This window comes from Salvelinus alpinus, chromosome 2 (genome assembly GCF_045679555.1).
Source record: "Salvelinus alpinus chromosome 2, SLU_Salpinus.1, whole genome shotgun sequence".
NCBI classification, from domain to species: Eukaryota; Metazoa; Chordata; class Actinopteri; order Salmoniformes; family Salmonidae; genus Salvelinus; species Salvelinus alpinus.
Window position 1 is genome coordinate 98491024 of NC_092087.1, and position 15530 is coordinate 98506553.

General features: G+C 44.3%; 1 protein-coding gene across 1 annotated transcript in view; it reads right to left on the reverse strand.

The window, feature by feature from the left end:
• Positions 1-15530, reverse strand: part of LOC139568370 (protein ELFN1-like) — a 107084-nt gene that overhangs the window by 70509 nt on the left and 21045 nt on the right. The window contains exon 2 of the mRNA XM_071390146.1: positions 5890-5947. The gene's annotated coding sequence lies outside the window, so the exon portion shown is untranslated. The remainder of the gene's footprint in view (positions 1-5889; positions 5948-15530) is intronic.

Consider the following 15530-nt stretch of genomic DNA (forward strand, 5'->3'; position numbering starts at 1 on the left):
TCTGTGCTAGTGATGGCTGTTTAACAGTCTGATGGCCTTGAGATGATTCAAGTCTGTATGTAGGCAGTAGCCTCTCTGTGCTAGTGATGGCTGTTTAACAGTCTGATGGCCTTGAGATGATTCAAGTCTGTATGTAGGCAGCAGTCTCTCTGTGCTAGTGATGGCTGTTTAACAGTCTGATGGCCTTGAGATGATTCAAGTCTGTATGTAGGCAGCAGCCTCTCTGTGCTAGTGATGGCAGTTTAACAGTCTGATGGCCTTGAGATGATTCAAGTCTGTATGTAGGCAGTAGCCTCTCTGTGCTAGTGATGGCTGTTTAACAGTCTGATGGCCTTGAGATGATTCAAGTCTGTATGTAGGCAGCAGTCTCTCTGTGCTAGTGATGGCTGTTTAACAGTCTGATGGCCTTGAGATGATTCAAGTCTGTATGTAGGCAGTAGCCTCTCTGTGCTAGTGATGGCTGTTTAACAGTCTGATGGCCTTGAGATAAATGGCATTTTTGTCAGCCGGGAAAGAAAAATAGGAAAAAGTTTGATTCAGAGCAATAAAGAAATTGAATAATTTATCTGAGCAAACCAGAAAGCTTTTTAAATATATAAATTCATACAATATTTTAGAACCACTTAAATATAACACGTGAAGGTTGTGCAGGACTATGGTAGATGAAGGAACCTGTCTATCTGTGTATCTGTGTCTCTGCTGTTGGGAACTATTTTCTATATGTGGAGATGGGATTGTTTTATAAATTGGATTTGAATGTTTAAGGACCAAAGGAGGACTAAAAGATAAAATCAAATCTCTGTCCTCTCTCTCTCTCTCTCTCTCTCTCTCTCTCTCTCTCTCTCTCTCTCTCTCTCTCTCTCTCTCTCTCTCTCTCTCTCTCTCTCTCTCTCTCTCTCTCTCTCTCTCTCTCTCTCTCTCTCTCTCTCTCTCTCTCTCTCTCTCTCTCTCTCTCTCTCTCTCTCTCTCTCTCTCTCTCTCTCTCCTACTGTCCTTAATGACGCCACAGGACAATGGCAAGTGGTTCAACACACACACACACACACACACACACACACACACACACACACACACACACACACACACACACACACACACACACTCCGAGGGAATCCCCAGAGGACCTGTGAGAGAGGCTGTAACTCTGTATAATTTAATCTGAATCCATTTAAGAGAGAGAGAGAGAGAGAGAGAGAGAGAGAGAGAGAGAGAGAGAGAGAGAGAGAGAGGTTGTGTGTGTGGTGGTGGTGGTTAATGGAGACAGGGTCTTGATTGATGGAAAGGTTAATGGTAGCAGACAGGTGAAACTGTGTGTGTGTGTGTGTGTGTGTGTGTGTGTGTGTGTGTGTGTGTGTGTGTGTGTGTGTGTGTGTGTGTGTGTGTGTGTGTGTGTGTGTGTGTGTGTGTGTGTGTGTGTGTGTGTGTGTGTGTGTGTGTGTGTTTAGTGAGAAGGTTAAATTAGCAGTGGTGAAGAGAAGACCACGATGATATTAGTGATATCACAGCAAAACGTTTTGCAATAGAGAACTATAACACACGTTACTCATTGGAGTCGGAAAGGGCCAGGAGACAAGGAGACAGGAGACAAGGAGACAGGAGACAAGGAGACAGGAAGTGACACAGGAGAAGTAAGAAGTGAGAAGGAGATAGGAGAAAAAGGAGAGGATGAATAAGGGAGAGGATGAATCAGAGAGAGAGGATGAATCAGATTGGAGAGGGAGAGAGAGACAGAGAAATGGATTGGAGAGGGAGAGAGGGAGAGAGAGAGAGGGGGATTGGAGAGGGAGAGAGAGAGAGAGAAATGGATTGGAGAGGGAGAGAGGGAGAGAGAGAGAGGGGGATTGGAGAGGGAGAGAGAGAGAGAGAGGCGGGGGGTATTGGAGAGGGAGAAGGGGAGAGGGGGCGAGTCCGAAGGGACCAAAAGGTCCATAAACAATTTAGCTCAAACGAAGAAGATCCTCATGGGACAGACAAGGCTATTGATGTGAATTGGAGGAAGAGAGACAGGGATGAAAGAGATGGAGGGAGGGCAGGAGGTTGACAGAGGGATGGATGGAGGGGGAGAGGTTGACAGAGGAAAGGAGGGAGGGGGAGAGGCCTGAAAAGGCAGAGTTGGTTTGAGTGGTGGAGTCCCAGTGATGGGAGCGAAAAAGGAGGAGGAAGGATAACGGATATGGAGAGAGACAGAGAGAGAGAGAGAGAGAGAGGAGGATAAAGAGAGACATAGGTGGAGAGAGGGAGGCATGGAGAAAGAAAGAGAGAGAGTGATAAGGAGAGACAGATGTGGAGAGATGGATGGAGAGAGAGAGAAAGAGAGAGAGAGGGATAAGGAGAGACAGAGGTGGAGAGAGGGTTGGAGAGAGAAAGAGAGAGAGAGGGATAAGGAGAGACAGAGGTGGAGAGAGGGATGGAGAGAGAGAGAGAGAGGGATAAGGAGAGACAGAGGTGCAGAGAGGGATGGAAAGAAAGAGAGAGAGGGATAAGGAGAGACAGATGTGGAGAGCAGGATGGAGGGAGAGAGAAAGAGAGAGAGGGATAAGGGGAGACAGAGGTGGAGAGAGGGATGGAGAGAAAGAGAGAGAGGGATACGGAGACAGATGGACACACACACAACAGGGAGAGTTGAGTCCTGTGGCGTCATTAGGCCTGGCCTTCTAGTCCTAAACCTTTTGATGGTAATATTATTATATTATTATTATAATCATTTTTTAAACGTACATTTCAGTCTGATATGAGTTTTCATAATCACACATCATTATATATAAAAACCGAAATGTGTGGGTACAGTCCTTATTGGCCCCGACAAACCCCTGAGGTGCCGTATTGCTGTTAAAAACTGGTTACCAATGGAATTAGAGCAGTAAAATATGTTTTGTCATACCTGTGGTATACGGTCTGAAATACCACGGCTGTCAGCCAATCAAAATTCAGGGCTGGAACCACACAGTTTTTAATGACATTTTCAAGACAAAAAAAAAAACCAAAGTATAATATAATATAATATACAGGCAGCAGCACTACAAGAAGCCCTGGATTCAGTCATCACTAGTTACCACAGCCACAAAGTCATAAGCTCCACCTATTTCTACAATTGATCTTCTTAAAATCGTATTTTAACCCTAACCCTAACCTTAACCTTAACCCTAACCTAAACCCTAACCTTAACCCTAACCTTAACCCTAACCTTAACCCTAACCTAAACCCTAACCTTAACCCTAACCTTAACCCTAACCTAACCTAACCCTAACCTTAACCTTAACCTAACCTTAACCCTAACCCTAACCTTAACCTTAACCCTAACCTTAACCTTAACCCTAACCCTAACCTAAACCCTAACCTAAACCCTAACCTAACCCTAACCTTAACCCTAACCTTAACCCTAACCTAAACCCTAACCTTAACCCTAACCTAAACCCTAAGCTAACCCTAACCTTAACCCTAACCTTAACCCTAACCTAAACCCTAACCTTAACCCTAACCTAAACCCTAACCTTAACCCTAACCAAACTGCTAACCTTAAATTAAGACCAAAAAAGCACATTTTTGTTTAGATAATTTTTTTACGGTTTGACTTTGTGACTGTGGTAACTAGTGACAACCCCTAGACAAGACACTGAGACAGCAACAGAAGAATAGGAGGTGGAGAGAAACACCAGACCAGACACTGAGACAGCAACAGAAGAATAGATGATGGAGAGAGACACCAGACTTGACACTGAGACAGCAACAGAAGAATAGATGATAGAGAGAGACACCAGACCAGACACTGAGACAGCAACAGAAGAATAGGGGGTGGAGAGACACCAGACCAGACTCAGAGACAGCAACAGAAGAATAGGAGGTGGAGAGAGACACCAGACCAGACACTGAGACAGCAACAGAAGAATAGAAGGTTTAGAGAGACACCAGACCAGACACTGAGACAGCAACAGAAGAATAGGGGGTGGAGAGAGACACCAGACCAGACACTGAGACAGCAACAGAAGAATAAGGGGTGGAGAGAGACACCAGACCAGACACTGAGACAGCAACAGAAGAATAGGGGGTGGAGAGAGACACCAGACCAGACACTGAGACAGCAACAGAAGAATAGAAGGTTTAGAGAGACACCAGACCAGACACTGAGACAGCAACAGAAGAATAGGGGGTGGAGAGAGACACCAGACCAGACACTGAGACAGCAACAGAAGAATAGGGGGGAGAGAGACACCAGACCAGACACTGAGACAGCAACAGAAGAATAGATGATGGAGAGAGACACCAGATCAGACACTGAGACAGCAACAGAAGAATAGATGATGAAGAGAGACACCAGACCAGACACTGAGACAGCAACAGAAGAATAGGAGGTGGAGAGAGACACCAGACCAGACACTGAGACAGCAACAGAAGAATAGATGATGGAGAGAGACACCAGACCAGACACTGAGACAGCAACAGAAGAATAGGAGGTGGAGAGACACCAGATCAGACTCAGACAGCAACAGAAGAATAGGGGGTGGATAGACACCAGACCAGACTCAGACAGCAACAGACAAGACACAGAGAGCAACAGACAAGACACAGACAGTAACAGACAAGACTCATACAGCAACAGACAATACACAGACAGCAACAGACAAGACTAATACAGCAACAGACAAGACTTAGACAACAGCCGACAATACACAGACAGCAACAGACAAGACTCAGACAGCAACAGGCAAGACAGAAACAGCAACAGGCCTCTCACCCTCTCCTCGTTCTCTTGCCTGTCAAGACCACAGATTCAATTTGTAGGCCTCCCAGCAGAGAGAGAGGTGGGGAGAGAGAGAGAGAGAGAGAGAGAGAGAGAGAGAGAGAGAGAGAGAGAGAGAGAGAGAGAGAGAGAGAGAGAGAGAGAGAGAGAGAGAGAGAGAGAGAGAGAGAGAGAGAGAGAGAGAGAGAGAGAGAGAGAGAGAGAGAGAGAGAGACAGAGAGACACAGAGAGACACAGAGAGACAGAGAGAGACGGTAATGTCTGTTGATTGAGCCTCCTAGAGTCAGAGAGATGGAGGTGGTAATGTCTGATGATTGAGCCTCCTAGAGTCAGAGATGGAGGTGGTAATGTCTGTTGATTGAGCCTCCTAGAGTCAGAGATGGAGGTGGTAATGTCTGTTGATTGAGCCTCCTAGAGTCAGAGATGGAGGTGGTAATGTCTGTTGATTGAGCCTCCTAGAGTCAGAGATGGAGGTGGTAATGTCTGTTGATTGAGCCTCCTAGAGTCAGAGAGGTGGAGGTGGTAATGTCTGTTGATTGAGCCTCCTAGAGTCAGAGAGGTGGAGGTGGTAATGTCTGTTGATTGAGCCTCCTAGAGTCAGAGAGATGGAGGTGGTAATGTCTGTTGATTGAGCCTCCTAGAGTCAGAGAGGTGGTAATGTCTGTTGATTGAGCCTCCTAGAGTCAGAGAGATGGAGGTGGTAATGTCTGTTGATTGAGCCTCCTAGAGTCAGAGATGGGGGATGCCAGGCCGTGTGTGTTAGGGGTTGAATGAGTCTCCATGACGATGCCACGTTGAAAGTCACTCAGCTCTTCAGTAAGGCCATTCTACTGCCAATATTTGTCGATGGAGATTGTTTGTCTATGGAGATTGCATGGGTGTGTTTTCGATTTTATACACCTGTCAGCAACGGGTGTGGCTGAAATAGCCAAATCCACTAATTTGAAGGGGTGTCCACATACTTTTGTATATATAGTGTATCTAATGTAGTGTATGCCCGGTGGGCAAGTTAGTCCCCCCCAGATTACAGCCAACACAACCATACAAAGACAGTTGTTGAAAGACGTCCCTATTGGTCCCTGTTATGCCATGGACAGTTTGTGGACAAAATGACCCAACTACTAGTAGTAATAAAGGGCAGTGAGTCTTACTTTAGGTTAAAGGTCAGGGATGTCCTCTTGTTGTCTTGGGGCTCTGGAGTGGAGTAACCTGCGGAAATAAGACAGGAAGAATATTTGAGTATTCTCCTCCGCCCCCCTCCATCATCCGCTCCTGTCATCCCCATCTTTCTCTTCATCCGTCTCTTGAGTGGGTATCCCTCGTTCTCCCATCTCATCTCTCTCTCTCTCTCTCTGTATTGATCTCTTGAGTGGGCATCCCTCGTTCTCTCATCCCTCGTTCTCTCATCCCTCGTTCTCTCTCTCTCTCTCTCTCTCTCTCTCTCTCTCTCTCTCTCTCTCTCTCTCTCTCTCTCTCTCTCTCTCTCTCTCTCTCTCTCTCTGTATTGATCTCTTGAGTGGGTATCCCTCGTTCTCTCATCTCATCTGTCTCTCTCTCTGTATTGAGCTCAGTTACAAAAATACTATCACAAACACACACACACAGACACAGACACACACAGACACACACAGCCACACGGACACACACAAGACACACATACATAATGGCATGCATCATGACCCAGGATGAATCAACAAACATCCTCATTAATGTGACATTCCACTAATGTGCCACAGTAAATCACTGTAGCTGTGTGTTTAACCCCCAGACAGACTCCATTATGGTCCCAGTCCCGGAGGCCTTTCAACAGCACAAATCACCATCATGTTCTGATGTTCACTTCTCTACAGGCTCTGTATCTTAATTAGGCCTGGAGCTCTGTGTGTGTGTGTGTGTGTGTGTGTGTGTGTGTGTGTGTGTGTGTGTGTGTGTGTGTGTGTGTGTGTGTGTGTGTGTGTGTGTGTGTGTGTGTGTGTGTGTGTGTGTGTGTGTGTGTGTGTGTGTGTGTGTGTGTGTGTGTGTGTGTGTGTGTGTGTGTGTGTGTGTGTGTGTGTGTGTGTGCGTTAGTTAGATAGTTAGTTAGTTAGTTAGTTAGTTAGCGCTGGTACTAATAACTGTTAACACCATAGTGTTAACCCCCCCCTGGTCAAATTAACACCACCACTATAGAAGGAATAGGGAGAGAGAGAGAAGGAGAGAGACGGAGGAGGTGTAGGGGACATGGAGAGAGAGAAGGAGAGAGGGAGTAGGTTTAGGGGATATGGAGAGAGAGAAGGAGAGAGAGAGAAGGTGTAGGGGACATGGAGAGAGAGGAGAGAGAGAGAAGGAGAGCGAGAGGAGGTTTAGGGGACATGGAGAGAGAGAAGGAGAGAGAGAGGAGGTTTAGGGGACATGGAGAGAGAGAAGGAGAGAGAGAGAAGGTGTAGGGGACATGGAGAGAGAGAGGGAGGAGGTTTAGGGGACATGGGGAGAGAGAAGGAGAGAGGGAGGGAGGAGGTTTAGGGGACATGGAGAGAGAGAGGAGGTTTAGGGGACATGGGGAGAGAGAAGGAGAGATGGAGGAGGTTTAGGGGACATGGAGAGAGAGAAGGAGAGAGAGAGGGGGTTTAGGGGACATGGAGAGAGAGAAGGAGGAGGTTTAGGGGACATGGAGAGAGAGAAGTAGATAGGGAGGAGGTTTAGGGGACATGGAGAGAGAGGGGGGGTTTAGGGGACATGGAGAGAGAGAAGGAGGGGGTTTAGGGGACATGGAGAGAGAGAAGGAGAGAAGGAGGGGGTTTAGGGGACATGGAGAGAGAGAAGGAGAGAGGGAGAAGGTTTAGGGGACATGGAGAGAGAGAAGGAGAGAGGGAGGAGGTTTAGGGGACATGGAGAGAGAGAAGGAGAGAGGGAGAGAAGGAGGAGGTTTAGGGGACATGGAGAGAGAGGAGGAGAGAGAGGAGGTGTAGGGGACATGGAGAGAGGGATGAGGTTTAGGGGACATGAAGAGAGAGAAGGAGAGAGAAACACCATCTACAAGGCAGTGAGTTATAGGACCTACTGTCTGTACTCGTTACAGCTAACACTCACACTTAGAAGGGAAACTCAAGGCGAGGTTTAAACAGTTGATTTATTAATGTATTCATGTATTTATATATTTATGTATTCATTATAAATACACACTGTTGCTGAATTACAGTGTACATGTATATACTGTCTGTACAAAATACTACAACTTACTTTTATTTTCCCCCTTCAAGTACTGCTAAACACATCAAACTACAGCACCTGGGCTGAGTCCCAAACAGCACCCTAATCCCTTCATAGTGCACTATTTCTGACCAGAGCTTATAGGTTAGTTGTGCACTATTTTTAACCAGAACCTATAGGTTAGTAGTGCACTATATAGGGAATAGAGTGTGGTTTGGACACAGTCTTAATCCTCCCAAATCCAGTAAATACCAGAACAGAGAGGCAGTCTGTGTCTGAAACAGAACCCATAGCTGTCTGGTCAACAGTAGTGTACTATATAGGGAATAGGGCTCTGGTCTATAGTAGTGTACTATATAGGGAATAGGGCTCTGGTCTATAGTAGTGTACTATATAGGGAATAGGGCTCTGGTCTATAGTAGTGTACTATATAGGGAATAGGGCTCTGGTCTATAGTAGTGTACTATATAGGGAATAGGGCTCTGGTCTATAGTAGTGTACTATATAGGGAATAGGGCTCTGGTCTATAGTAGTGTACTATATAGGGAATAGGGCTCTGGTCTATAGTAGTGTACTATATAGGGAATAGGGCTCTGGTCTATAGTAGTGTACTATATAGGGAATAGGGCTCTGGTCTATAGTAGTGTACTACATAGGGAATAGGGCTCTGGTCTACAGTAGTGTACTAAATAGGGAATAGGGCCCTGGTCTATAGTAGTGTACTATATAGGGAATAGGGCTCTGGTCTAAAGTAGTGTATTATATAGGGAATAGGGCTCTGGTCTATAGTAGTGTACTATATAGGGAATAGGGCTCTGGTCTAAAGTAGTGTATTATATAGGGAATAGGGCTCTGGTCTATAGTAGTGTACTACATAGGGAATAGGGCTCTGGTCTACAGTAGTGTACTAAATAGGGAATAGGGCCCTGGTCTATAGTAGTGTACTATATAGGGAATAGGGCTCTGGTCTAAAGTAGTGTATTATATAGGGAATAGGGCTCTGGTCTATAGTAGTGTACTATATAGGGAATAGGGCTCTGGTCTATAGTAGTGTACTATATAGGGAATAGGGCTCTGGTCTATAGTAGTGTACTATATAGGGAATAGGGCTCTGGTCTATAGTAGTGCACTACATAGGGAATAGGGCTCTGGTCTATAGTAGTGTACTATATAGGGAATAGGGCTCTGGTCAACAGTTGTGCACTATATAGGGAATAGGGCTCTGGTCTATAGTAGTGTACTCTATAGGGAATAGGGCTCTGGTCTATAGTAGTGTACTATATAGGGAATAGGGCTCTGGTCTATAGTAGTGTACTATATAGGGAATAGTGCTCTGGTCTACAGTAGTGTACTATATAGGGAATAGGGCTCTGGTCTATAGTAGTGTACTATATAGGGAATAGTGCTCTGGTCTACAGTAGTGTACTATATAGGGAATAGGGCTCTGGTCTATAGTAGTGTACTATATAGGGAATAGGGCCCTGGTCTATAGTAGTGCACTACATAGGGAATAGGGCTCTGGTCTATAGTAGTGCACTATATAGGGAATAGGGCTCTGGTCTATAGTAGTGTTCTATATAGGGAATAGGGCTCTGGTCTAAAGTAGTGTACTATATAGGGAATAGGGCTCTGGTCTAAAGTAGTGCACTATATAAGGAATAGGGCTCTGGTCTATAGTAGTGTACTATATAGGGAATAGGGCTCTGGTCTAAAGTAGTGCACTATATAGGGAATAGGTCTCTGGTCTATAGTAGTGTTCTATATAGGGAATAGGGCTCTGGTCTAAAGTAGTGTACTATATAGGGAATAGGGCTCTGGTCTATAGTAGTGCACTATATAGGGAATAGGGCTCTGGTCTATAGTAGTGTTCTATATAGGGAATAGGGCTCTGGTCTAAAGTAGTGTACTATATAGGGAATAGGGCTCTGGTCTATAGTAGTGCACTATATAAGGAATAGGGCTCTGGTCTATAGTAGTGTTCTATATAGGGAATAGGGCTCTGGTCTAAAGTAGTGTACTATATAGGGAATAGGGCTCTGGTCTAAAGTAGTGCACTATATAGGGAATAGGGCTCTGGTCTATAGTAGTGTTCTATATAGGGAATAGGGCTCTGGTCTAAAGTAGTGCACTATATAGGGAATAGGGCTCTGGTCTATAGTAGTGTTCTATATAGGTAATAGGGCTCTGGTCTATAGTAGTGTACTATATAGGGAATAGGGCTCTGGTCTATAGTAGTGTTCTATATAGGGAATAGGGCTCTGGTCTATAGTAGTGTTCTATATAGGGAATAGGGCTCTGGTCTATAGTAGTGTACTATATAGGGAATAGGGCTCTGGTCTACAGTAGTGCACTATATAGGGAATAGGGTGCCGTTTGGGAAGTGAATCCCAGTCTGAACTCTCATGTGTCTGTGTGAAGATAGATAATGCTGTGAAATTGACTGGTTAGGAAACAGACGCTCACACAAACACACCAAAATACCTGTAAAACACACACACACGCGTACAGACGCACACACCACACACACGCGCACACACACACACACACACACACACACACACACACACACACACACACACACACACACACACACACACACACACACACACACACACACACACACACACACACACACACACACACACACACACACACACACATACAGACGCACACACCACACACACACACACACACACACACACACACACACACACACACACACACACACACACACACACACACACACACACACACACACACACACACACACACACACACACACACAGATTATGGCGTGACGGTGTGTAACGTTGTGTAATTGGGTGGAAAAGGAGAAGATTAGCATTCCTCACTCTGAGCTCAGATAGCCTGAAGCAGACACATCACACTCTCTCTCTCTCTGTCTCAGATAGCCTGAAGCAGACACATCACACTCTCTATCTCTGTCTCTCCCTTTGCCTCTCAGTCTAACTCTGTCTCTGTCTCTCAGTCGCTCTCTCTCTGTCTCTGTCTCTCTAACTCTCTCTGCCTCTCTCTCTCTAACCCTCTCTGTCTCCCAGTCTCTCTCTCTCTGTCTCTGTCTCTCTAACTCTCTCTGCCTCTCTCTCTCTAACCCTCTCTGTCTCCCAGTCTCTCTCTCTCTTTCTCTGTCTCTCTCTCTTTCTCTGTCTCTCTGTCTCTCTCTCTCTGTCTCCCAGTCTCTCTCTCTCTCTCTCTGCCTCTCTCTCTCTCTAACTCTCTGTCTGTCTCTATGTCTCTATATATTTCTCTCCCTCTATCCCCCTCTTTCTCTCCCTCTATCCCCCTCTTTCTCTCTTTCTTTCTCATCAACTTTCAGAAAAGAGAGTATTGAAAGAACTGACAGAGGAGAGAAACAACAGAAGAGAGAAACAACAGAAGAGAGAAACAACAGAGGAGAGGAACGACAGAAGAGAGAAACGACAGAGGAGAGAAACGACAGAGGAGAGAAACAACAGAAGAGAGAAACAACAGAGGAGAGAAACGACAGAAGAGAGAAACGACAGAGGAGAGAAACGACAGAGGAGAGAAACAACAGAAGAGAGAAACAACAGAGGAGAGAAACAACAGAAGAGAGAAACAACAGAAGAGAGAAACAACAGAGGAGAGAAACAACAGAGGAGAGAAACAACAGAGGAGAGAAACAACAGAGGAGAGAAACAACAGAGGAGAGAAACAACAGAGGAGAGAAACAACAGAGGAGAGAAACAACAGAGGAGAGAAACAACAGAACAGAGAAACAACAGAACAGAGAAACAACAGAGGAGAGAAACAACAGAGGAGAGAAACAACAGAGGAGAGAAACAACAGAGGAGAGAAACGACAGAGGAGAGAAACAACAGAACAGAGAAACAACAGAACAGAGAAACAACAGAAGAGAGAAACAACAGAGGAGAGAAACAACAGAGGAGAGAAACAACAGAGGAGAGAAACAACAGAGGAGAGAAACAACAGAGGAGAGAAACAACAGAGGAGAGAAACAACAGAGGAGAGAAACAACAGAGGAGAGAAACAACAGAACAGAGAACACACACAGAGGAGAGAAAAGAGATCAGTGACCAGAGCAGTGATGCATATTTAACAGAGTTAGTTAATAATACATGTCATATTATTAAATACTGAGGGAGTATACATTAATACATTAATATAATCAGTATTAAATACTGAGGGAATATACATTAATATAATCAGTATTAAATACTGAGGGAGTATACATTAATATAATCAGTATTAAATACTGAGGGAGTATACATTAATATAATCAGTATTAAATACTGAGGGAGTATACATTAATATAATCAGTATTAAATACTGAGGGAGTATACATTAATATAATCAGTATTAAATACTGAGGGAGTATACATTAATACATTCATATAATCAGTATTAAATACTGAGGGAGTATACATTAATATAATCAGTATTAAATACTGAGGGAGTATACATTAATATAATCAGTATTAAATACTGAGGGAGTATACATTAATATAATCAGTATTAAATACTGAGGGAGTATACATTAATATAATCAGTATTAAATACTGAGGGAGTATACATTAATATAATCAGTATTAAATATTGAGGGAGTATACATTAATATAATCAGTATTAAATACTGAGGGAGTATACATTAATATAATCAGTATTAAATACTGAGGGAGTATACATTAATATAATCAGTATTAAATACTGAGGGAGTATACATTAATATAATCAGTATTAAATACTGCCGGAGGTTCATTGTCAGTCAGTGAGGGGCGAGGGAGTGAGGGAGCGAGGGAGAGATGTTGAAAGAGCAGCTGGAATGAGAAGGTGGACGGAGGGAGGGAAGGAGCAAGCGAGGGCGCGAGGGAGGAGAGAGGAGAGCATTTGGAGTGAGGGATGGGGAAAGAGGAGGGAGGGAGGAGAGAGGAGAGCAGCTGCAGTGAGGGATGAGGAAAGAGGAGGGAGGGAGGAGAGAGGAGAGCAGCTGCAGTGAGGGATGGAGGGAGAGGGGATGACACTGCCCGGGTCTGAGAGCAGGGAGATCGTTCAAGATTGTCCATGTCCTGAGGACGCCGGAAATGCCTTTAAAACTGGCCACTAGGGGCAGCAGTGAGCCCTATCACAGGCATCCATGACTGGGAATGAACACGCAACCTTCTGATAGGGCTCATAACGCACACACACAGACACACAGACACACAGACACACAGACAGACAGACAGACAGACAGACAGACAGACAGACAGACAGACAGACAGACAGACAGACAGACAGACAGACAGACAGACAGACAGACAGACAGACAGACAGACAGACAGACAGACAGACAGACAGACAGACAGACAGACAGACAGACAGACAGAGACACACACACACACACATTTTGCAATGACATGTCCTGCTCCAAAAGGGCAGGATAGGAATATACCTACCTGGTCTAGATAGTGTCTCTACCTGGTCTAGATAGTGTCTCTACCTGGTCTAGATAGTGTCTCTACCTGGTCTAGATAGTGTCTCTACCTGGTCTAGATAGTGTCTCTACCTGGTCTAGATAGTGTCTCTACCTGGTCTAGATAGTGTCTCTACCTGGTCTAGATAGTGTCTCTACCTGGTCTAGATAGTGTCTCTACCTGGTCTAGATAGTGTCTCTACCTGGTCTAGATAGTGTCTCTACCTGGTCTAGATAGTGTCTCTACCTGGTCTAGATAGTGTCTCTACCTGGTCTAGATAGTGTTTCTACCTGCTCTAGATAGTGTTTCTACCTGGTCTAGATAGTGTTTCTACCTGGTCTAGATAGTGTCTCTACCTGGTCTAGATAGTGTTTCTACCTGGTCTAGATAGTGTTTCTACCTGGTCTAGATAGTGTTTCTACCTGGTCTAGATAGTGTCTCTACCTGGTCTAGATAGTGTCTCTACCTGGTCTAGATAGTGTTTCTACCTGGTCTAGATAGTGTTTCTACCTGGTCTAGATAGTGTTTCTACCTGGTCTAGATAGTGTCTCTACCTGGTCTAGATAGTGTTTCTACCTGGTCTAGATAGTGTCTCTACCTGGTCTAGATAGTGTTTCTACCTGGTCTAGATAGTGTTTCTACCTGGTCTAGATAGTGTTTCTACCTGGTCTAGATAGTGTTTCTACCTGGTCTAGATAGTGTTTCTACCTGGTCTAGATAGTGTCTCTACCTGGTCTAGATAGTGTTTCTACCTGGTCTAGATAGTGTCTCTACCTGGTCTAGATAGTGTTTCTACCTGGTCTAGATAGTGTTTCTACCTGGTCTAGATAGTGTTTCTACCTGGTCTAGATAGTGTTTCTACCTGGTCTAGATAGTGTCTCTACCTGGTCTAGATAGTGTTTCTACCTGGTCTAGATAGTGTTTCTACCTGGTCTAGATAGTGTCTCTACCTGGTCTAGATAGTGTCTCTACCTGGTCTAGATAGTGTTTCTACCTGGTCTAGATAGTGTTTCTACCTGGTCTAGATAGTGTTTCTACCTGGTCTAGATAGTGTCTCTACCTGGTCTAGATAGTGTTTCTACCTGGTCTAGATAGTGTTTCTACCTGGTCTAGATAGTGTTTCTACCTGGTCTAGATAGTGTCTCTACCTGGTCTAGATAGTGATTCTACCTGGTCTAGATAGTGTTTCTACCTGGTCTAGATAGTGTCTCTACCTGGTCTAGATAATGTCCAAATCATCACAAAACAAAAATAAAAATATATCACCTATTGGAAAGACACCACATAAAATCAAAGTAAACTTCAATGCTATTTGGCTCTAAACAGACAGTACATGGTGGCAGACTGTCTGACCACTGTGACTGATAGAAAACTGAGGAAAACATTGACTAGGTACAGACTCAGTGAGCACAGTCTGGCTATAGAGACCGGTCGTCACAGACAAACCTGGCTGCCCACAGAGGACAGTCTGGCTATAGAGACCGGTCGTCACAGACAAACCTGGCTGCCCAGAGAGGACAGGCTGTGCTCACTCTGCTCCAGGGGAGAGGTAGAGACAGAGGTGCATTTCCTACTACACTGTGACAAATACTCAGACCTAAGAGCATATTTCTTTCCCAAAATTATAATTCAATACAAAGAATTTGAAACAAAAAAATCAAATATTTATTGGGTGAAAAGCCAAAATGCGCAGTTTTGGCAGCCAAATATGTGTCCTCCTGCCACAACCTGAGGGACAGCCAGTGAAAAGTACAAAGTAATGTTGATAATATTTCCCATCATGTTTTGTTTTGTCTTTCACACCAGGTCATATGTCTTCTCAGTCATATTGACACTGGTCTACTACTGTTGCTTTAATGTATTGTTGTTCTGATTAATATTGTTGTTGTAGCTGTTATTAATGGTAATCCCATGTCCACTACTACTACTATTATTGCTGTTGGTCCCACCATTTATTTATATATAAATATATATATATTTTCAATATATATACATATATATTTTATTTTTATTTTTCGATATGTATACTTTGACAATGTAAGTAATAATGAACTTGCCATGTCAATAAAGTCAATTGAATTGAATTGAATTGAAAGAGAGAGAGACAGGGAGAGAGAGAGAGGGGGGGGCGGGGGGATGTGGAGGGATGC